Raw genomic sequence first — 23,997 nt, 5'->3', positions numbered from 1 at the left:
TTTACATTATTGTGGCTTTTTACTCATTGAATATGTGTGTATGTATACACACATGTGCGTGTTTTACAAATTCTATAAAGAAAATTATTTGCTCGTACATATCTTTGACACATTCCTATCATGCCAGTGAAGGATCCATTTGGCAATTCTCTTCCCCATTCCGTATCAAGTGGTTTCTTCACAGAATACCTTAAAGAGAGAGAAGGAGGGAGATTATAAGCCTATTGAGACAAATAAAATTACCTTATTCTAACTTATCACATGTGTGAATCAAAATATATAGCTACACTTTCAAGAATAAAAGTAGCAATATTAGTCTACAGAGGAAAGGCTTACGTAAAGTTCATCTTCTCAGCGATGGTATTGAAAAAGTCCATGACGATTCCCCCCTTGGTCAGGGAGCCGTCTGGTTCCTCTTGTAGATCCACCCAAGGGTTCCACTTGTCAGCCGCCACAATGAGGTGACGTCCACTAAGAGACATTGGGGCACTTTGGTCTGAAATTCTGAAAGAAAAATACGACTGCAGTACAGGCAATATCACAATTCAAGGAAGAAAATAAGTATCGTCACTTACAAAATGATTTCAACCATTACTTTGGCTTCTGGATTACTTAGATTTGTTCATAGGGTGAACAAACGTTAAAACAAATAGGCCTGCCATTAGTGTTGAGTATTTTTCCCAGAAATATATCCATTACTGCCCTAACGCAACCTTTTTAGGTTTTAGAATAAGAAAATTGTTATAAAACTTCTTAATTTAAGTATATTGGATGTAGTGTTAACACGAAAGGTGAAGTTTACCGCACCAGGGAAAATCAATCATTTCTAAATACAGCTATGTAAACTAACGGGATAAAAGTTTTTGCAAGACAGCAAGAACTGAAATTACGTAGAATAGTCTGTCAACCTTAGCCTTTTTTATTTTATTCTCAATTCCATCTGGAGTTATGACTTATGTGCCATGTGTGTGCTTGCGGTTTTTTTTTTTTTTTTTTAACAACTGAGTGATGCCCTTGAACATCTAGTTTTCAATGAATATATTATCGCTGTTCCGCGTACTTAATTTTAGTGACACTGTAAAACCTGAAATAAGGTTCTGTAAATTAAATTTTTAAGCAATTTTCCTACCATACATGGGTATATCAAGAGCTCAAAACCAGTCTAAGAGAGACAGAGTTATTGTCCATTTTAGCTCATCTTTTCCTCCTGATTTGTAAAGGACCCCAGAGACTTCCCTTTCCGTTATAGTTTCGACTTCCCAGGTATTAATTGATCAATTAATTACCTCTAGTACAACTTAATTTGTTTTCATTAAAGTGATTTAGAACATGCAAGCTATGAGTGAAAGTAGCGTATGGTTGCAATAAACATGTGTTATGGCTTGTGTCCTGTATTTATGCAAGGATATCAATGTATGATGCTTACGGAAAATATACTTACCACAGACCACACAAAGAAGATATAACTTTAAAACACGCCCGAGAATGTACCTTTCAGTTCTCTGTCCAAGACGAGAATGACGGAATAATAACAGTTCTTGTTCCTAAATGAGGCAAGAGATATTGAAACCAGAATCAATGTGTCGATAATAAGCACGTATTTTAATTGGAGAATTCAAGAACATGTCAAGTGATTGGCGAAAACGCACTCATGCGCGGTGGGAAATAATACGTGGCTTCGATACTGTAAACATTCATTGTTTTTTTCAGTTTGCTAAGCAAATAATCATGTGCACGGTAACAACAAAACGGAATGGCAAACAAGCAATGGGTGGGATATTGTTGGCGTTTATTACTGAAGATAAAGCGTTATTTATATGAAATCCTTTTGCCATTAGCGTGTCATGCGCGCACATACACATCTATAATATATATATATATATATATATATATATATATATATATATATATATATATATATATATATATATGTATATGTATATATCTATAATATATATATATATATATCTATATATATATATATATATATATATATATATATATATATATCTGTCTATCCATTTATCTATATATATATACGTACATAAATACGTACATATACATTTGTATATATAAACATTATTTATATATATATATATTGTCACTTTTACACGCATAACTTTTATGCCTAGAGATATTAAGCCACAAAATACTGTTTAATATCCAGTTCACGATACCTTGGGAGTAACTTACACCCAAAAGGAATAATAATTGATAAGTGCCTCTTCCCGGCAGGATTCGAACCGTTGCCTGGTTTAGAAACAAAGATGGACAGTGACTTTTACCACACAGCTGTCAAGAGAAATATGAGTTTATATCGACCTCTGCTATACTTATGCCTGTCGAATTCAGGTTCTGTATTTTGAAACGATAACTACACAACCCTACCACAACTGATTGGTAAATTTGTAACACAATGCTAATTATGAATTTTAAAAAATTTTACACACAGGACTTTTTTGTGTTCGCAAATATTAAACCACAAACATTGTTTGATATCCATTTCACTATACCTTGGAAATAACTGAAACCCAAACGGAATTATAATTGGCAAGGGGTTCGTCTACGCAGGATTCGAACCATTTCCTGGTTTAGAAACAACCAATCTGCTATCATGGTGTAGGTGGGTTCATATCGATTCTAAATACAGATCCTGTGCAATAAGCATTTTCTGCTCATAATAGGGGACCCTAGGAAAAACGACGAACTGTTAAACTGTAAAGTGTCATACTCATGATTTAACTGCTAAATCTGGATTAACTCCTTGTAAAGGAAACTGCCAAATTTTGCTATCTTCAAATTTCTGCACAGAATTCTCATCAGCTTTGTGCTGTACCGCCTACAAGTACTGTGCCGTTCACCTATATTTTGCACTCTCTCGCTTCTAGGATATTAAGTCGCCGCTATTTCTGTACGTCTTCCATTTCATGTCTGGACCTTTCCATGCTGTATTCCTCCTTACTCCCACCACTTGCAAATGATAAACTATTTTCTCCAAACCATCATCCTTCAAAACTCTGTGATCAATCTTTTCACCTACCTTTTTATTACTCCTTCGTGTCTCTTAAGTCTCGTCCCCTCAGTAATTCTCTTTTCACAAATATTCCATAAGTAATTCATCTCAGCTTCTTCAACCTTTTTCCTTTGATATGCATTTATCATCTACAGCTCCATAAATGTGAGTAACTTCAACAGCCTCTTCATATATGCCAACTTTGGTTTCCAAAGAAACTTCTCTTCGCTTTCAAATTTGGGTACGTCAACTTACATTCCTTTCATCGCCTGTTTTGTGGCATACCCCTTCAATCGTCCTACCGTCATCTACTATGTTTACTCCAAATACCAATGCAATTCAGTCGCTTGCATTATTACACTATTCATATCAACATGTGGTGTTTCACCTGTTTCTGTCTCCCATTTTCAAACTTAGTCTTAGTTTTACGCACATTTGCTGTAAATTTCTGCCTCTTGCAATATCTTTCAAACTCTTTAGCTAGTGTCAGTAATGTCTCTTTACAGTTCCTAATCAATGGCTTCATCTGTAAACATCATCTCCTCATTTATTCAAGACCACTTTTCATAACCTACAAATTCTTCACCTAAGTCTCCTGTTCTTTGTCTGACTTCTCACAGCAGATCCCATCCATTGAGATACTGAATAACCATGTAAATATAACTCAGCCTTGTCTCAGACCTAATTAAGTTGTACATCGTACATCCTCAGCACACCCCATGTAGCGTCTCTAATATGTTATCCCTTCCTTTTACTCTCAAATTAATGAGACAGCTCTACCATTATAAACCCCTGATACACACGCCTGCTTCTTAATCTGACCCTCCACTGCATTTCCCTTGCCGGTGTGCTGCTGTCATCTGCTTTTTAGTTTTCTGTAAAAGAAACTATTGAGATGGCTTTTTGTCTGTCCGTCTGCCCTCAGATCTTAAAGATTACTGAATCTAGAGGGCTGCATATTGGTATGTTGATCATCCACTCTCCAATCATCAGACATACCAAATTGTAGCTCTCTAGCCTCAGTATTTTTTATTATGTTTAAGGTTACAGTTAGCCATGATCTTGTGTCTGGCACAGCTATAGGTACCAACAACACTGGCCACCACCCGGGCTGTGACTGAAAGTTTTTGGGCCGCGGCTGAGATTTTGATATGCCGTGGCTGTGAGTTTCATACAGCATTATACGCTGTGCAGAAAACTCGATTGCGGCGAAGAAGCTTCGGTACATTTTTTACTTGTTTTAATTTAAATCCTATCATAATTCTTCCCTGTAACTCTTACAATCATCTCTGGTTCCATTACCCTTCTGCAAAGGAATAATTACTCATCTCCAGCTTTACTCTGAATTTTTCTTACTTCCAGGCATACATAAGATACTTTGCAACAGCACATCACTCGTAATCCCACCAAATTTTGCTTCCATTCCACTATTTATCTGCTTCATTTATATGCTGATAATCCAATATTCAGTTTTACATTTCTTAGCATTTCTCAACGGTACTGTCACCAGTGCATTTATTCCCATAATGAATTCATATGCACTTGCACTCACTGCATCCGGCGAATCCTAACCTATGCATTTCGACAGCGATACTTTAAAAAAAAAAGTATTGCCACCGATATTTCCAAGCGTCGATGAGATACTAACAGAATGTCTGTGCTTTCATTAGCGTTCTTTTAAAAGTCCTGATTTGTTAATATACCAGGTCTTAGTTTGGACATCTCACTAAATTATTTACTCTTAAAATTTTCTAGATTCATTGAGATTGTAATTATAATGTAAACAATATTTTTTGGTTTGTATGATCAGATTCTAGAATAATATATTCAACATATTTTTTGGCGTTGTTGATAATAAAAATAGTTAAGAAAGGTTTCATGAATTTAAAATTAAAAGGAAGAATATGGAAACATAAATATGGAAGAAAAGGGGTAAAAAAAAAAAACTAATTCGTAGCATATGCATAAATTTATTTATCTAAGCATCACTATCAGGAAAATAAATTGTATAAAGTGAGCAGTATTTTCCTTAAGCGATATTTCAACTATTTATTTGTTTTCTCCGTGCAAATTCCCACATTTACATGGACTGTAAATTTCTTGTTAGCAGTAAGCTTCCCCATCTTCATTTTCCATGTGTCCTAATCAGTTTATTAATAATTATCTCGTTCAGAAGTCGTTTGTTGGCTCGTAGAATCATCAAGTCTTACTGATAATAACTTCCACCAGTAAAACAGAAACGCTGATTCCTGTACCTGTGGGTGTAAAAGATTTCATTGTCATGTTAATAAGAAAAAATGACTAAAAGGAATAAATACACATTGATATCTACTTATGTCAGCTATTTTCTACAAAATCACTTACGAATTTTTTTTTGTTATCGTTTGCAGTTAAACTGTATTCCCCACAAATTAATATGCATATGTTTTAGACCTTACACAATATCATAAAACAAGCTGATAAAATTCCATTGTGTCAAAACGATATAAGTCCTCCAAGGGTGAACTTCAAGTGCAATAACTATCTGCTAGCTTATTTTCTGTATAAATTAAACATTCGTTATCCACAGCAGTTATAAAAGCTAAAAAGAATTGATAATTGCTATTATTTTCCAGTGATGAGATTGCAGAAATAAACACAGGAATTCTTCTGGAGAAAATGGGACGGCATTATTTCACAGGTAAGCAAAGCATACTGAATTTTATTTACCCATTTTTTGTGCTAGTCAGTCTTGGTAACAGTATATACTCTTTCTCTGTTAACATGACATAATGTAGCATATCATTGTGGCACTTTAGTGCAGTGACGATTTCAATATTGGAATCAGAGCATCGTTAATCTTATGTAATCCGCATAATATAAAGACGATATTGCTCATTATTAAAATTGCTTAGTAAGAACGTAGGCATAGGCCTATTGGTCACTGATTGTGCTAAATCTGGTCTGTCAAGCACGTTATTGTGAAGCTTAAGGAACACCTGCTGCATTTTGTCAGTTATTGAGAATTCTTTGCCATAGGTATGCTTGTAGAATACTATCAATGCCATCAGTTTTTCAGTTTTAAATATGTAAAAGCAGCGTTAGAGTTGTTTAGCAAGTGCATATTATCAAATTCCGGAACGCCACACAAGGTGATAGTATTTCAGGACGACGTTGACAGAACATTGAGAAAACCACTTGCTGGTATTCGATTCACAATAAAAATAGTTGCATTTTTGTGTAACAAATTCTGGTTTAATGTGTCCATCAACAGATATGTCTTATAGATTGGTAATAGAATAATTATGAATTTTGGTATACTTGTCAACCTATGCGTAACTCCTAAACTATTCATTCGGTAAGATCCTATATCCTTAGTCAAAGTAAAACCTAATGTCGAATATGTAGAAATAACTCTTCTGTGGTAAAAGTTACCGAATTATCATGCCAAGGAAAAAATAACTCCATGAATGGTAACTGGGAAAAGAATCTAGGCTAAGAAAAACGCTAGGCTTATGCCTAATGATTCGGCGGGTATTTTTGTTCTTTCCTTCTTTTAAGGACAATTCATTCCAAATAACTCGAAATTATTTCCGTATTGTAATCGTTATGTAACAGATCCTCTTGGTATCGTTCCAAAGCCTTCGAATGGAAAGGAATGACTATGTCAGCCTTTTCTGTCGTTGGTTTGTTTACAGGACGCTGAGCATGGCGGGAAAAAAAAATCATGTTTTGCTAAACGCGTTTTCCAAACTTTGGCTAAACTATACACTCGGAAATAGCAAAGGTGCTAATGTTAAACAAATTCAGGTTTGTTAAACGAATGTGATACCACCTCTACATTGATGCTATGCATTGCTTACCATTAAAAATGCTTGGTACTTGTTAACTCGTATTGTTTGAAACCTATAACAATGAGATATGCAGGCGATCCATGTGCATGTGTGCGTATATATATATATATATATATATATATATATATATATATATATATATATATATATATATATATATATATATATATACTGTATAATCCGAATGAATCTTGTTTGTCCTCTCCTGGTGACAGTAGGGATGACATGACAAAGCCACCCACCCCCTGCAAACCAGTTTGTCTGCTCCAGGTGGGGGTGGTGTAAGTAAGGGAACGGGAGGGTAGGGGAGACATCCACCCTCCTCCTGCAAACCTGTTTGTCCGTCCAGGGTGAGGGTGGGGTAGATAGGGATCGGGAGGGTAGGAGAGACAGCAGCGCCGTTCCAGCGCGCCAACAAGCTCGTATATATACATATAAGTTTGTGTGTGTATGTGCATGTTCACATACATGTAAATAAATCACTCTATTCCTATTAACAGAAAAAGTAAAATTTGATTCGTGTTGAACAATCAGTAGTATATATGCATGCAAATAAATAATTCTATGCATTCTTTTTTAACATACGCTCACTCACACACGCGCGCACACACGAACATATATATATATATATATATATATATATATATATATATATATATATATATATATATATATATATATATATATCTGTGTGTGTATTGTGTGTATCTATATATGTACATATATACAGCATATAAATTATATGTGTGTGTGTATGTGTGAGCGAGTGTGTCTGTATGTTAAAAGGGAATGTATAGAATCATTTATTTGTATGTATATGTAACTAAGCATGCAGTATAAACAAACATTATACCTTTTTATGCTTCAGGGAATATTTGGAGTTATATAAGTCATCACTTCATTTTTTGAAGGGAGAATTTATAACTGTGCATTTATGCAGGAAAGCGATTGCACTAATGAAGTTGTATTTGACTTCCAATATTTCAGATACATACACACACACATACATACATATATATACATACATACATACATACATATATATATATATATATATATATATATATATATATATATACATTTAAATTGTGAATCTTTTTTCAAAATTCTTTATTTTATACAAATCAATATTTTAGGTTGTCTCTTTTTGTTAAAAGAAAATTTATAGTATACAGATTATTAACTGCTTAATTAGTGAATAACTTTTTCTGATCAAATTATATTTGGGTTTCCAATTTTAGAGAGATATATACAGATCTGAATTCAAAATTCTTTATTTCAACTACAGTATGCTTCGGAACAATAATATTTCGGAATATATTGTATAGTAATGATTGATTTACCCGTAATAACGTAACATATTCTTATAATAATTAAACGAGAGGGGAGAAATGCAATGTGCTGCTTCAGCGTTTCGTCACTACAGTATAGCATTGCCTGCTGGAGTGTGTATTTCAATATGGCCGCCCGAGGTCACATGCTTGGCAAGATCACCACTCCTTGTTGTTGACTCTCAGTAGAAGTAATATTGTTTCCTCTCCTTCTTCTTAGTTATTATTTTTATTATTATTATTATTATTATTATTATTATTATTATTATTATTATTATTATTATTATTATTATCGTGATGGCAAAATGGTTTTCAGCAATTTAAGGCAACGTTTCAGTAATTTTCTCGAGAACCTAGCGTTATGTCCACACTAAAACATTTGAACAATCAAACATGGTGCCAGTGACCAGTGTATTAAGAATTCTCATATTGCGTGAAGGACCATAACAATGAGGCAGACAACAACACGGAGTCGTCAAGGACGCCAAGAAAACGTTAAAAAGACACCATTTAGTCTTTGGAAGATTCCCAAGAAAAGAGGTTTCGTAAAGGTGCCCGAGCGCTTTCGCAAGAACTGTTCTCGTTAAAGCGAGATTATAGAAATAACGTACCTACAAGATTGACAGTCAGAACGCAGAAAATAGAAGATAATTATTTTCTTACCAACAACGAAGATGAGGAAAATTCCAGATAAATCCATCACCGAAAAAGGCGTATATCCTTTGGCAACTTCGCTTCCTGGCCTTACAAGACAAGCCGTGGCATTCGTCGTCTCTGCGAGGATACTTTTGCCGATTTTCCCGGATTCTTTCAATAAATACAACCTGTGAAGAAGGGGACATTAAACATTTCAATAATTATATGCTTTGTTTTTATCCTGACTCTCAAAGGTTCCGTGGTATTCTTAAGAACAGTACGTACTTATAAGGAACTGTCTAGAAACGCCTAGACAAGCCTTCATGTCTCAAAGTTTTATTGATACAAAATAAAATTCTTTCAAAGTTCATATGGATGAATGCGACTGTACAAGGTTCACTAGGAGTCGTAAGCTGATCAATGTAAGAGCGAGAGAGAGAGTTGTGATATTAACCATTTGTCGAAGAGGGGAGTAAGTTTACTGCCTTTAGGGAAAGCTAGGGCGAAAGGTGCTGAAAGAATGGCCTCTCTTGCAATGTAGAAGTTACATTGACCTGTTTCGCTGTAATCGTCGCTTATCACCTGAGGAGAAAAAGTTGAATTATGGAACAACACCATGGTGGACTCAAGTTTAGATTTTATGCGGATAAAAATTGATAAAGCCAATATATATATATATATATATATATATATATATATATATATATATATATATATATATATATATATATATATATATATATATATATATATGAAATTTGTTATCACCGTGATTCATACACAATCATGAAGTTACAAATGTCGTTAATATCAAATTCAACTACCTCCAGGAATATCCCCGATGAGAATTATCACCGAAGGGGAATTTATAAGTGATAAATGGCAGTACCAATTCATTTATCACTTATAAATTCCCTTCGGTGATAATTCCCATCGGGGATATTCCTGAGGTAGCGTGAATTTGATATTGACATTTATAGCTTCATGATTATATGTATATATATATATATATATATATATATATATATATATATATATATATATATATATATATATATATATCGTTTTAAGTAAAAGGTGGGCTTAGGGATATCGATCTTAAAGAGAATGACAGACAATGAGAAAATTAGAAGTATCTTACTTCCTGTTTGGTATACGACTGCACTGCAATTATGATGTTGACAGGTCTCCCGGGATAATTGGAAGAGCTTATTCTCAGAATGCAAGGCATCTATGAGTATGTTTCATGGGTCACGTACAAAACAAAGGTCAACTACATCTTTCGACCAGATATCTCGAAGTACTTGAGAAAAAATTGCATTTCATATTCGCGGGACCTTAGGTATATTTCCTCTACTTCTCCATATCTTTATGTTAGAGGAACGCATTTTCAGTGTGTTTATATCGACAGATTTAGAAAACATCATTTTATATAGATAATATCTTACTTAAAATTAGAGATGAGATCACAGATCAAGAGGCTTCCAGACAAGAGAAGGCCATTTTTAAGAATATCGAATTAAGCTGCTTCATGGGTAGAAAGTGAACTGCTAGCAAATTCTGGAATTAGTAGGCATCAAGATCGAATATCGTTCATTAAGCGAATTTACTTTTGGGCTATTTGGGTAGAGTCCAGAGATCCAAAACACTCTTATCCCGTTCCACGTCTCAGTGCAATTACGGACCGTCTTATGAAAGCCAGGAGCATGCGATCACGGCTTATAAACTTTTTTTTAGTTCAAACTTAGTTGACCGACATTTTTGTCGGTTTTCCGGGTTTGGCCAACTTGTCTTCATACATCTTCATCTCCTGGAAACAAATTAGATTGACTGTATTTAAGAATGCTTTGACTAAACTGAGAAGTGATAAAACCAACCTCATCACTAAGGCCGATAAATCAGATACCATAGTAATACTGGATAATGTTACAGTATCTCGAAAAATGGAAGATTGTTTAGCAAAACTGTATAAAAACCTCCTTGGTGGATTAAGAATATAAAAAGATAATTGCGTTAACATTAAAATCAATTATTTTCATCTTTAGTGCCACGCATGTCTTAAAAATCTGCTGTATGAACATACCTGTGCGTACTTTATCACGCCCTAGTGCTTATATTTAAACACACCGTTATCCTGTCATGAATTGAGGAAAAGTATAGCTTATCTTCTTTTTTGCTTTGTTTTTGTTCACATCTAAAAGTACAAGAACCTTTTTCATGTTGGTAATGGGAACAAGTACAGCGATGCGTTCCTTCTTCACCTTCTCACGAAGGGAATAAAAGTCGTCGACGATGGTCACTCCGCGAAGAACCTCCTTGTAAAGTCCGCTCTCGGCTTTCTGAAAATGAGGAATTGTTGGTGTTGAGAGTTATTTTGAGATGTTTACTCATCTTTGCATAATTAGATTTTCAGTGTTTATTTACGTTACTATGTATGTGAACATTGCAAATGCTGCGCGTAACTAGAAAACATTTTCAAGTGCCTGCGAGAACACATTAACGCGTGCATACACTCACATATACATACATATATATATATAAATATATATATATATATATATATATATATATATGTATGTATGTATGTATGTATGTATGTATCTTCTTATATATATATATATATATATATATATATATATATATATATATATATATATATATATATATATATATATATATAAACAGAAAGAAAGAGAATTCCGAAACTAGATGGCAGACGGAAATAAACAGTCGAGGTGGTCTAGGCCTGAAAGGACGTGGCGCTCACCCTTTGAGCTCAAGTGTTTATTGACAAAAATAGGAAAGCAACATTAGCCTCCTTGGAAGAGAAAGTGGATGGGGATAACTGCTGAGAAAGAGTATCGAGATGATGGGCGAGACGAAAGGGTTCAACCGAAAGCCTTGGTAATTAAAGAAAAGGCATAACGGCGTCTTTACGATAAACATTTCTGACACTATTTAATCTCTCCCGTATATAACTATAGAAGCCTGAACACTTGAAATATTGATAAGAGGAATGATTTCAGTTATACTTGCTTCAAATAAATCAAAGTATTTGATGGGAAGAAACATACATGAAGGTAGACAAGACACACTGGAGAAACCCATTGATAAAGATAAATAGAAAAGAATAGGGGAGAATGAACGCTGAGAAATGCCACTAGAGATGGGGAAGGGAGTAGATATTGCGCAGTCAACTATAGCTAGAAATAACTGTGCGAGAAAAAGGCTTACATAATGTCACTGCTGACATATATATATATATATATATATATATATATATATATATATATATATATATATATATATATATATATATATATATATATATATATATATATATATATATATAGTGAGTGACTGCAATATCTGCTCCCTTCCCATCTCTAGTGGCATTTCTCAGCGTTCATTCTCTCCTATTCTTTTCTATTCATCTCTGTCAATGGCTTTCTTCAGTGTGTACTCTCTCCTATTAATTATTTTTCTACCTTTATGTATGTTTCTTCCCATCAAATACTTTGATTTATTTGAAGCAAGTATAATTGACATCATTCCTCTTATCAATATTTCAAGTGTTCAGGCCTCTATAGTTATATACGGGAGAGATTAAATAGTGTCAGAAATGTTTATCGTAAAGACGCCGTTATGCCTTTTCTTTAATTACCAAAGGCTTTCGGTTGAACCCTTTCGTCGTGCTCATCATCTCGATCCTCTTTCTCAGCAGCTGTCCCCATCCACTTTCTCTTCTAAGGGGGCTAATGTTGCTTTTACTAGTTTTGTCAATAGGTACTTGAGCTCAGAGGGTGAGCGCCATGTCCTTTTAGGCCTAGACCACCTCGACTGTCTATTCCCTTCTACCATCTAGTTTCGGAATTCTCTTTCGCCGTTGTTTTTTTTTTTTTTTTTTTTTTTTTACGTAGCTTACAATTGCTACTCCTTTTAACGGAAAGCCTATCGCTATCTGCATACTTAAGTTCCAAACGTTATTTCTTCTTTTTTCCATTTTCTCTTTTGTTTTCTCAAGGCCTGGATTGGATAAAGGCTTAAGGTTGCCAGGCCTGCATATAGACCTTACAAGTAAGAACCCAAACTTACCATAAACGTGTTATGTAGGTAAGACCCAACTTCAATGATCCAGGGGAACTTCCCGTATGAAACGAGATCCTGCAGTGAATCGACAGGAATCGTGACCTTGGGGACGGTTATCAGGGAGATCAGGACGCTACTGTAAGCTGCCTGAATGATGAACCCGACAACCATCCACGTCACGAGAAACAGTCGGCTAGAGTCTGATTCTGGCAATGACTGGACCGCTGCAAATTGGAGCATATTCATCGTCAGAGTTTGAACGCTTATGTCATCCCGACTTTACAGTTGGAAAGTACCCGCAATATTATTTGAATATTATTTTTTGATTATCATTCTAGCTCATTTACTTCAAACTTAAATATGATTCGTGTACAAGAGAATAACGTTAGTCTCTAAATATTGCTAAGATTTTATTTTTATTTAGTCCAAATATCCGAATTATGTGAAGCTTGCTTGTAACATTGACGGACCTTTATTTGTCTGTGCCCATCTAATACAGTTACTGAGATTATCCCCCTCCCCCCAAGAAAAGAATTCAAGTAGTAGAGCTTGATCCTGTGGTTTACTTACTTTCAGTCAACATCACTTTGGCGATCCAAGAAAGATTAATTACCTCAGAAGAATCGCTTCCATGCATCTTTTTGATTATGAACCTCATGAAAGAGCCAATGAACATGCTGGCGCATAATGCGGTGACCAGTGCCACCCATACCTGACAATATAAATAAAGCCGTGATTAGAACCGAACAGCGCATAAATAATAAAGCAATATACGAGCAACAAATCCGCACTTATGTATGGATACATAATTTAAAAATAAATCTTTACAAATTCCCGAACGCTCTCTGTAGAGATATATTTTTAAATTTATGTACCCCTACAGAACTGCTACTATGGGTATTTTTGAACTAATGAAGCGATTGCTGCGAAAACAGAACAACAATAAAAAAAAGAAACTTACTGAATTGTGTTTCAAAATAAGAGGGCCCTCTGATACGAAGCATTTCGTTTATTTGCTTATCGTCTTCCAATAACTGAAATGATTACACAAAATGTGATTAAATGGATTTTATACATCATATGGGTCCCTCCCATGAGGAATTTAAATCTGACGACCAAGATTTCGGACATGGAAGATAAGCTTCGAAATGATGCGTATATTTTTTTTCAATAATGATCATGATTGTTATCAACTGCCAGTTTAAGCTGTTGTATACGTTTTAGGAACTTATTTCAGGATTGCATACTTTCTCAGAGAGCGGGGAGAGGGAGGAGAGATAGAGAACGAGGTAGTGGAGCCACTGAAAAAATACGTGGATAGATATACAGAGTTAAAATTAAACCCCCTCACAAAAAAATAATTAAATAATAAATCAATAGTTGCAGACACGGCAGTTCCGGAAAATACTAACTTTCAACTGGACACAACTGAATATCCTCAGCTACTACTGAACATGAAAAAGTGTCTTGCACGTTACCCAGTTGCAAATCCAATTATCGTTAATTTTTTGTATCACCTACCTGCCAAGCCAAAGGTTTAGCGACACCTGATAAATCCACTTCGTGACGGGGGCGAGGTAACAATATTCCGTATTGATCGAAGTAAATGGTTGTGGAGTAATCTGCGGCTTGATAACGGTCCCAAGCCATCACAAAAGGACCAAGTGCCATGTCCACTTCCTGTGAAAAATTGAAACGTAAAATAATCTTCGGGTAACTGATGATTAGAAAAAATGAGTAACATGATACCCTGTTACCCATAGAAATATATAATGCATTGTGAAGAAGACTGAGATACTACTAAAAATATTTGGTGAAGGGGGAACTTTGCCCCAAATCACTAATTTAACAAGAATGAAACTACAGCAATGAGCCAGAATTCAATGTGAAATATGTGTCAGGTTCATTGCAAATAATACCCCGAATTCTTTAATATAGGGCGGTGCAGTTTTTGGCAAAACTCTTCACTGGGGAAAGAAAATCGTTTGAATAGCTCTCATGACGTATATCAAAACAGTATATGTTCGTTGTAGATGCTATACATTTACATAAACATGCAACGTTGCAGTCCTCACGCTCCATGCTCATAATATTACATAAAAACATTGCCCACTCATGCATACATATATATATATATATATATATATATATATATATATATATATATATATATATGTATATATATATATATGTAAATGTATATATAATACACACACACACACACACACACACATATATATATATATATATATATATATATATATATATATATATATATATATATATATATATATATATATATATATATATATATATATAATGTGTGCGTGAATGTTTTGTAAAACTTTGACCAAGAAAATCGTTTGCTCGTACATGTCTTTGACACATTCCTATCATGCCAGTGAAGGATCCATTTGGCAGTTCTCTTCCCCATTCCACGTCAGGTGGCCTCTTCACAGAATACCTTAAAGAGAGAGAGAGAGAGAGAGGGAGGGAAACTGTTAATCTATTGAGAATAATAAAATAACTTAATTCTAACCAATCACATGTGTAGAGCAAAATCTATTTATGCTTTCAAGAATGATAGTAATAATAGTAATAGTATTGTACAGATAAAAGTCTTACGTAAAGTTCAGCTTCTCAGCGATGGTATTGAAAAAATCTATGACGATTCCCGACTTAGTCAGAGAGCCGTCCGACTCCTCTTTGAAAATAACCCAGGGACTCCATTTTTCAGCGGCCACAATAAGGTGACGGCCACCAAGAGACATTGGGGCACTTTGAGCTGAAATTCTGGAAGGAAAATGCGTTCATCTTACAGACATTTCTCCCTTGACAATTCCAGGATTCAGGATAGAAAATTAATACTATCATAGAAAAGATTATTTCAACAATAGCCCTCAATCTTTTTACTCGAAATATATCCTCCTCTGCACTATGGAGAGCTTACTAGTTTTTAGACTGATGAAATTGGCCTAAAGCTTAATTATAGTATAATTGGTAAAAAGTTAACAGTAGATGTAACTTATCTCAACTGGGCATGATAAAAATTTCTCATAGCCATGTAAAATTTATGAAGTTTTTAATAAACTAATAATTTTTGTTTTTACAATGAAACCAGTATACAAATTAGGGCAACAGGTTTTTTTAATTCTCATATCCATCTGTAATTAGGACTGTTATCAGCCATTGTGTGTGTGGGTTTTTTCATTACAACTGAGTGATGCCTTTTAACACCTTGTTTTCATTGAATATGAAATTTTTTTCAGCATTCTCAATTCTAATGACAATATAAAATTAGATTTTGTAAATTCAGTTTTTAAATCCTTTAACTCCCATATCAAATGAGCTGAAACCAGTCGAAGACAGATAGGTAGACGGTATCACTGTCCAGTTTAGCTCAACTATTCCTCCTGAATTCGTAAAAGACTCCAGAGGCTACCTTTTCCTTTACAGTTTTGCTATCCTATGTATCAGCTTATTAATTACTTAACTCTCCAGTACAGATTCATTTTTTTAATTCAGCTATGAGTGAAAGTAGTGTGGGATTGAAACGCATTCATGTTGTCTTACGTCCTCTGTGTATTTAAGGATAAAGATACGTGACCCTTAAGGAAAATACACTTCCAGAGACTATATAACGTAGAAATGAACGTAAAAGGACACCCGCGAATTTACCTCTAAGTCCTAAATCCGAGACGAGAATGACGGGGTAAAAACAGTTCTTGTTTTTAAATGAAGCAAGAGATGTTGAACCAGAATCAATGTGTCAATGAGAAACGCGTATTTTAATTGGAGAATTCAAGCACGTGTCAAGTGATTGGTAAAAATATTATGTCTTCGATTTTGTAAACATTAACTGTTATTTCATGTAGCTATGCAAAAAATCAAATGTACGGTGACAAGTAAGAGGAACTGCAAACGCGTATTGGGTGGGGAATTGTTAATGTTTATTACTGAACTTAAAACATTATTCGCATGAATTCCTTTATATAGATGTATATGTATATGTATATATGTGTGTGTGTCCTTTACATAGGTATGACTTTTTTATATTCACAAATATTAAGCCACAAATATCGTTTAATATCCAATTCACTGTACCCTAGGAATAACTTACAGCCAAGTGCTTCGTCCCCGGTTTAAAAACAACGATAGACATTCCTAATAAAATGCTCTATCTGCAAGAATCCTGCATTCACGAACATTTTTTTATATCCTTCAAATTCTACACCAACGTCTCCTGCTCTTTGTTGGACTTCTTAAAGCAGATCCCATGAGTTACCTTGGAGATAGAACACAGCCTTATCTCTTATCTATTTAAGGTGTACATTATTCACCCACAGCACACCCTACGTAGCATCTCTATCAGTTTATAAATAAGTCCCCTCTATGGGTCTAATTACACCACAAAATACCCCCTAGTTTTACTCTCAAATTCTGACAACTATATCATTATAAACCCCTAATCCACACGCCCTATTCTTAATGTGACCCTCCACCCCATTTCATATATACTCTATATATATATATATATATATATATATATATATATATATATATATATATATATATATATATGTGTGTGTGTGTGTGTGTGTGTGTGTGTGTGTGTGCGTGTGTGTGTGTTTGTGTGTAGCACCTACTGGTCACTTTTACCAGATACATATGCAATTATAATAGCCACAATGCCCCCTTAACTTCTCGAATTCTCGTGGTCAGGTCGAAAATGGTATCCCGTTCCGATTAGGGGACCCGGGTTCGTTTTCCGCTACCGGACATCATAATTTTTTCACATTTCTTGCACTTGGATCTTAAGGCTTTGTAGTGACAAGCGTATGGGCAATATGGCTATTACAATTACACACACACACACACACACATATATATATATATACATACATACATACATATATATATATATATATATATATATATATATATATATATATATATATATATATATATATATATATATTTATTTATGATTCTGTAGATTTTTCTAGTGCTGAAAATATCATAGTCTTTTTTCTCATTTTTAAGAGTTTTCATTTTTCTATCTCCATCGCTTCTTTCCCTTCTGTATCCAATTTCTGTAACCCTCAATTCCTAATATTCGTTACTCATAAGACTGGTAGGGTCCTCGCTCTCCTGAAAGCCAGAAAGGATCTAGTGAGGATCATATCTTTATAAATATCCATTACATTTCTCTCTAAATACCTATAACATTTAATCCCATTTATTCTTCCGCCATCTGCTCTGATATTTATGTCTCCTTCCCGGCTTCCTTTTTACCCTGCGAACGCTTCTAGATTTTACTAGTCTCTGCAGCTCCTCTTCACTGTCATCAGTGAACACTGTATCATCTGCAAATATCAGTCTCTCAACACTTCATTCATGGCCACCTGTTTTCTATAGCAATAATTTTGCACACATGACTTTTTTTTCTGATGATCCTTTCATTGCTACTAAACAGTTTCTGAAAGGAGCTTTCACTGCTCTCAGCAGATCTTTGTACACCACACACCCTCAACACTCTCCGCATTACATCTTTATCAACTGCATTATATTATGTTTTCTCTAGGTCGATGTTCATCACAAATTGCGTTTTGCCTTTACTCTCCAACTATTGACATAACTGATAACTTGACTGGCACTACCATGTCCTTGTATAGACCCTCACTGTTCTTCCCTTATAAGTCTTGTTATCTGGTGAATTTCTAAATCATTATCATCATGCACCTTACCGTGCATAACACTATGCTGTTTAGTATTATCTGTTCTTCCTATCCATTTTACGAGAAAATAATAATTTATCTCTAATATTTTTGAACTCTCCTTTACTTGGACATATGTTACGAGTCCTTAACAACCACTCAGTTACATACTTCAACTTTCAGTCACATATTCAGCAATCACTCCAACAAAATTCTCAAAAGTAAACGAAGCCCTTTCACCCTTCCATCACGCATATCTCCCTCGCTTCCATTTGATGACTCGAACATCTCTCCTGAATACTTACTACATTATCAAGGGAAGGTATTCTGTTTTAACAAAATTTCTCGATTTTTTTTTTATAACCAAGGACACAATGCTTATATTTTCCTTGCAGAAACTCAGATATTTTAGATATTTTAATCTACAATAAAATATCAAACAGAAACACTAGCGTGGATTTGTGGAACAATGAAAATCTTGATTTGTATCAGCTTTTGTATTTTAACCTTATACAAGTAATTTCAAGCTTTTGCTTGTTCTGAATTACTTATGGATCTCCATTACATGTATATTTACAGTTACGTCTCTATGAGGAAGCGTTATTGACATACGAGAATAAGAGCATTTTCCAATGCATATCTTTGAACTGTGCGATACTTTGCTCGAGACACTGTTCAGCCACCTTCTGATACTCCCCATAATTCTGTGGATGAGGTCTGCCGATGGCTCCTCCTAAAGCCTGGCAATTCGCCGCCTGACTAGAGGACCTCTCGTGGTCTGAGAAGATGCAACGAGGCCTCACAGACCTAGGTCGATCATACAGTGTGCCCTCTAACTGCCAGCGATCTATCCATCTGTAAACGGTGGTGATGCTGTATCCGCTGCGCCTAGCAATATCTCGCACTGACACTCCCTCCTCCCATAGGCGCACCATGTTGCTCCTATCCTCAAGTTTTAAAAGCCTTCGACATCTCCGGGTTTTCATCATGTTACCTGGAGAGAGATGGAATGGGGATTCTTAACAGCCATGTCACCAGTGCACTTATTCATGTAATGAATTTCTCTTCACTTGGGCTCACTGCATCTGGCGAATCTTAACCTACCTAATTCAACAGGGAGTGATCTCCAAGCCATAGTACGCCTACAATACCCTAAAGCGTCATATATGACGAGAGGCGAGCCTTCAGGGGACATCTGACAAAGCGACAAGCAGCTAGCAAGCCTCTGCTTACATTATTCTGGCTCATCTGAGACCTGATTGTCGTCTGCGGCAGCAGCAGCGTTCTCACTGTTCTTGCCTTTTGCAAGGTACCAAACGTTTGTTTCCTGTATGTGCGCCCCTTTCGTTCTGGGATCATTTCCAGTTAGACTGTCTTTTAGTTTCTTTCATACTATCTTATTTCAACCATATTCTGTACTAAGAAAAATGAGGAAAACGTCAACATGATTTGTATTTTATCTTATTTTCACGATCTTTTCAACATACACAGTGTTATAAAATACGACTATAATTGTCTTGGTATCACGTATACACGAACAAATAAGGATCGGAAAATTCCAAATCTAAATGTTTGGCGTGGAAGGCGACGGCAGCGGGAAATGAAATTCGCTGCAGCAAGCCTTCTAAAAAATTAACGTTTGAACCATGGAAACAGGTGGGCGCATAAACACACACACAGGTATAGAAACACACGCATACCTACAAAAAACGCACACATACACACACACACACACACATATATATATATATATATATATATATATATATATATATATATATATATATATATATATATATATAATATATATATATATATATATATATATATATATATATATATATATATATATATATATATATATATATATATACTCATATTATAATATATGCGTGCATGTGGGAGTTTTAAAAAATAGAAAGAAAAGTCAATATCTACAGTATATATAGAGATTTTGTTTGATAATATGAGAATAAATTTTTTTCACTAAATTCGCCTTATGTATAAGGACACGTATATCATTTTCGTAAGTTTAGATACTATCCCATAGTTACTATCATTTCCTTTTACGTTCTTTAGTATTGGTTTTCTGTTTAGATTTAACAGCGGCATTTGTTTGAATATTTTGTCATACTCTGGATAAAGAACACAGATATGTTTTCGTCATACATTATTTATATATATGTATATACATGCATACACACACAAATATATATATATATATATATATATATATATATATATATATATATATATATATATATATATATATATATATATATATATAGAAAATATGAAAAAAAAACTGCACTAGAAAATAAAAGTACATAAAAAAATATGTATTCAGACATCGATCTACAAAAATTATTATTTATATAAATATAATACATATATATATATATACACATATATACATATATATACACAAACACACACACACTATATATATATATATATATATATATATATATATATATATATATATATATATATATATATATATATATTTTACGTTCACATCCGCATATGATTATAAGACGCAGACTTGCCAAAGCGATATGCCTGGAGTATGCAATGTACATAACTGTTTTCATGTACTGAAAATCACTCTAACTATTAGCCCATATGCATAATAATAAAAATAACGACAAATAAAATTCCATTTTTCACGAGATGGAAAATACTAAAATTTGACCCAGCTTTTAATTCGGGTTAGAGAGAAATACGAGTTACCTAATACCGGGACATCTCATGTAACTGCATAGGCAGAGGTTGCATAGGTAATCATGTACGGCAGCATTTGCTTGGGATTTAAGAATACAAATATTCCGGAATTATCTGGAAACAGATTATAACTAGTGATCAAACAAATAACCATTCCGAATTTTAGGTTACAACTCCATTATAAAACATGCGCCGGAGAAAATCATGCAACTATGTTTTTGATAAATAAAGATAGGTTTAATATTTTGAAATCGACAAACCATGTAGTGATGGAAAATGATTAGGAGTATAAAGAATAAATCTCTTCACTGTTGTTACCCAATAATTCTTGTTTGCGAAACTGGTTGCTATACTGGGAGTTTCTTCTGTAAGGTATGTATTTGTCTTTGTAATGAAAATGCTGCCACCTCAAATGTACACTACATTCCCGGCGAACCGTATCTTGATCCGTCCCCAAGTATCCATTCCTTATACTCACTTCCTCGGAAAAGACGAAACCACGTAAAATGAAGTCGTGAGAAGACGACTGAATAATTCTGCTGCTTTAGTGTTTGCGCTGTGGGTGCCTGACAAGGAATGGGAGATTTCGACCAGTTTTCTCCCTAAATGTGAAGCATTTGCTCACCAGGGAACCGTCATCAGTCGATGGTTAAGTGCTATTGGTTAGCTTCGCAGGGATTAAAAAAAAAGGCAGTAATTCAGAAAGTGGCGCTCGAAATCCGCATTATGATTTTATTTCATTGGAAAGGTGTTCGAAGTTCTGCCTCCTGCAATCTATTATTATTGTCTTGATGCCGTGAACGGGGTGCTGAGGAGAACACTTTTAGGTAACAATTACGGTGAAAAGAGAGTGTATTGGAGCTGGTAATGTTATCAGTCAAGACAGCAATAATATAGAATCCTTTGGAGCATAAATGAATACAGATATATAGTGCAATGGAAATCGTATAACTGATGAATAATTCAATTATTTTTAAACAGTGGAAAAGCCTTCGTTATGCTTAATGCATTAGGTTAGCTCCTTTATATAAGAATATAGTATTTATTTATGATATTTTACTCTGATACCCTGCACATGTATATGTACTTTTAGTAAAAAGAATCACTTAGTCTCATAATCCACATCTCATTCATATCATAATTTTCACCTCTTTCATAATCGTTTCTCATACTTATTTTCAATTTCATCCTTTTAGAGTTTGAAGGTTTTTCATGCATGTTTATGTGTGTGCTTGTCTATGGCCATTTGTGTCCGAAATCGAGCTTTTGAATCTAACGAAGAACGGGTGCACGAGCACAACTAATAAGCAACGAAGACGTGAATCGCGCTTGTTAAAACACTAGAAAATAAAGACACGCTCCAAGTTTCTTCAGTTTTATTACTCCAGAATATTAATCACTATACATGCAGTCTGTCTCAGCCGTCGTTCACAGAGTGACATCGGCACGAAATCCGAATCTCGGAGAGGAAGGCGAGGAGAGAAAGTCCGTACCCGAAGACTAGAACCATGAACATCCCCTGTAACGGTAAAGATTGTTTTTGTTACTAATTGCCCACGACAGTTGTGGGATATGAATCATAACAATTCTTGCAGACACTAAGCAAACACTGAGAGAGAGAGAGAGAGAGAGAGAGAGAGAGAGAGAGAGAGAGAGAGAAGAGAATAATAGCAATTATATGAGACAGTGATGTTAATTTTGTGGTACCAATGTCTGTAAAAGGAAAAGAATTATGCTGACCCAAGTATATGTGAGTGTGTGTGTGTTGGGGGTTGGGGGAAAGAGAGAGAGAGAATTATATGAGACTGTGACGCTATTCTTGTGATACCAGTGTCTTTAAGATAGAAAAATTAAGCTGATGTGAGTGTATGTGTGTGTGTGTATGAGAGAGAGAGTATCGACAATTCGATGACATAGTGGACGTTAATATTGTGGTAGCAATGTTTGTTAATAAAAAATAATTATGCTGACTCGAGTGTATGTGAGTTTATGTAAGAGAGAGAAAGAGAGAATAATGACAATTATGTGAGGCAGTGATGTTAATCTTGTGATAATAAGGAGATTGTGTAAGAGAGAGAGAGAGAGAAAGTAAGTAGAGAGACATTTAAACTCAACGCTAAGACTGATTATCACAGGGAAACATTTAGTTTCCCCAGTCCCCTTGGTCACTCGCCCATATATTGGAGAGCGAAAGCGCTGCCTCTACTGTGATTTTCGTTGGCGGATTCTTGCATCCCTGAGCAGTAGGTATGAACTTCTCAAGCCAGTAATTATAGAACCCACCTTCTGCAATGGCAGTGGTGCTGAAATATAAATAAAAGTCGTATAAGAATCCGGAATCTTTTGGTCGTGTGACTCATTTCCATCTAATTATTATTAGAAATTTTATGCATCATAAAACAGCTTTTGAGGTGAAAGGATTTCTCCGAAATGAAAACAGAATTTAGAATTAATATTGGAAAGTTTCTTAGCAGTTTTTGTGTAGATAACATTTACGAATATGGCTTTCAAAATTTTGGTAGAAGTGTCAAATCATTTCCTTTCACATTAGCAATAATTGGTTTCATAGGTTATATCTGTATATATATATATATATATATATATATATATATATATATATATATATATATATATATATATATATATATATATAT

At 34.6% G+C, this 23,997-nt stretch overlaps 1 long non-coding RNA gene across 1 annotated transcript in view; it reads left to right on the top strand.

Moving 5' to 3' along the window:
• LOC136853479 (uncharacterized) overlaps window positions 1-5,692 on the top strand; it is a 15,205-nt gene extending 9,513 nt beyond the window's left edge. The window contains exon 3 of the long non-coding RNA XR_010857475.1: window positions 5,629-5,692. This is a non-coding gene — a long non-coding RNA (uncharacterized lncRNA). The remainder of the gene's footprint in view (window positions 1-5,628) is intronic.
• The last annotated feature ends 18,305 nt before the right edge of the window (window positions 5,693-23,997 follow it).

The sequence above is a fragment of the Macrobrachium rosenbergii genome, chromosome 27 (assembly GCF_040412425.1).
Source record: "Macrobrachium rosenbergii isolate ZJJX-2024 chromosome 27, ASM4041242v1, whole genome shotgun sequence".
In the NCBI taxonomy this organism is placed as follows: Eukaryota; Metazoa; Arthropoda; class Malacostraca; order Decapoda; family Palaemonidae; genus Macrobrachium; species Macrobrachium rosenbergii.
The sequence above is the reverse complement of the archived record's forward strand: the minus strand, read 5'-3'. Positions and strand labels throughout refer to the sequence as shown.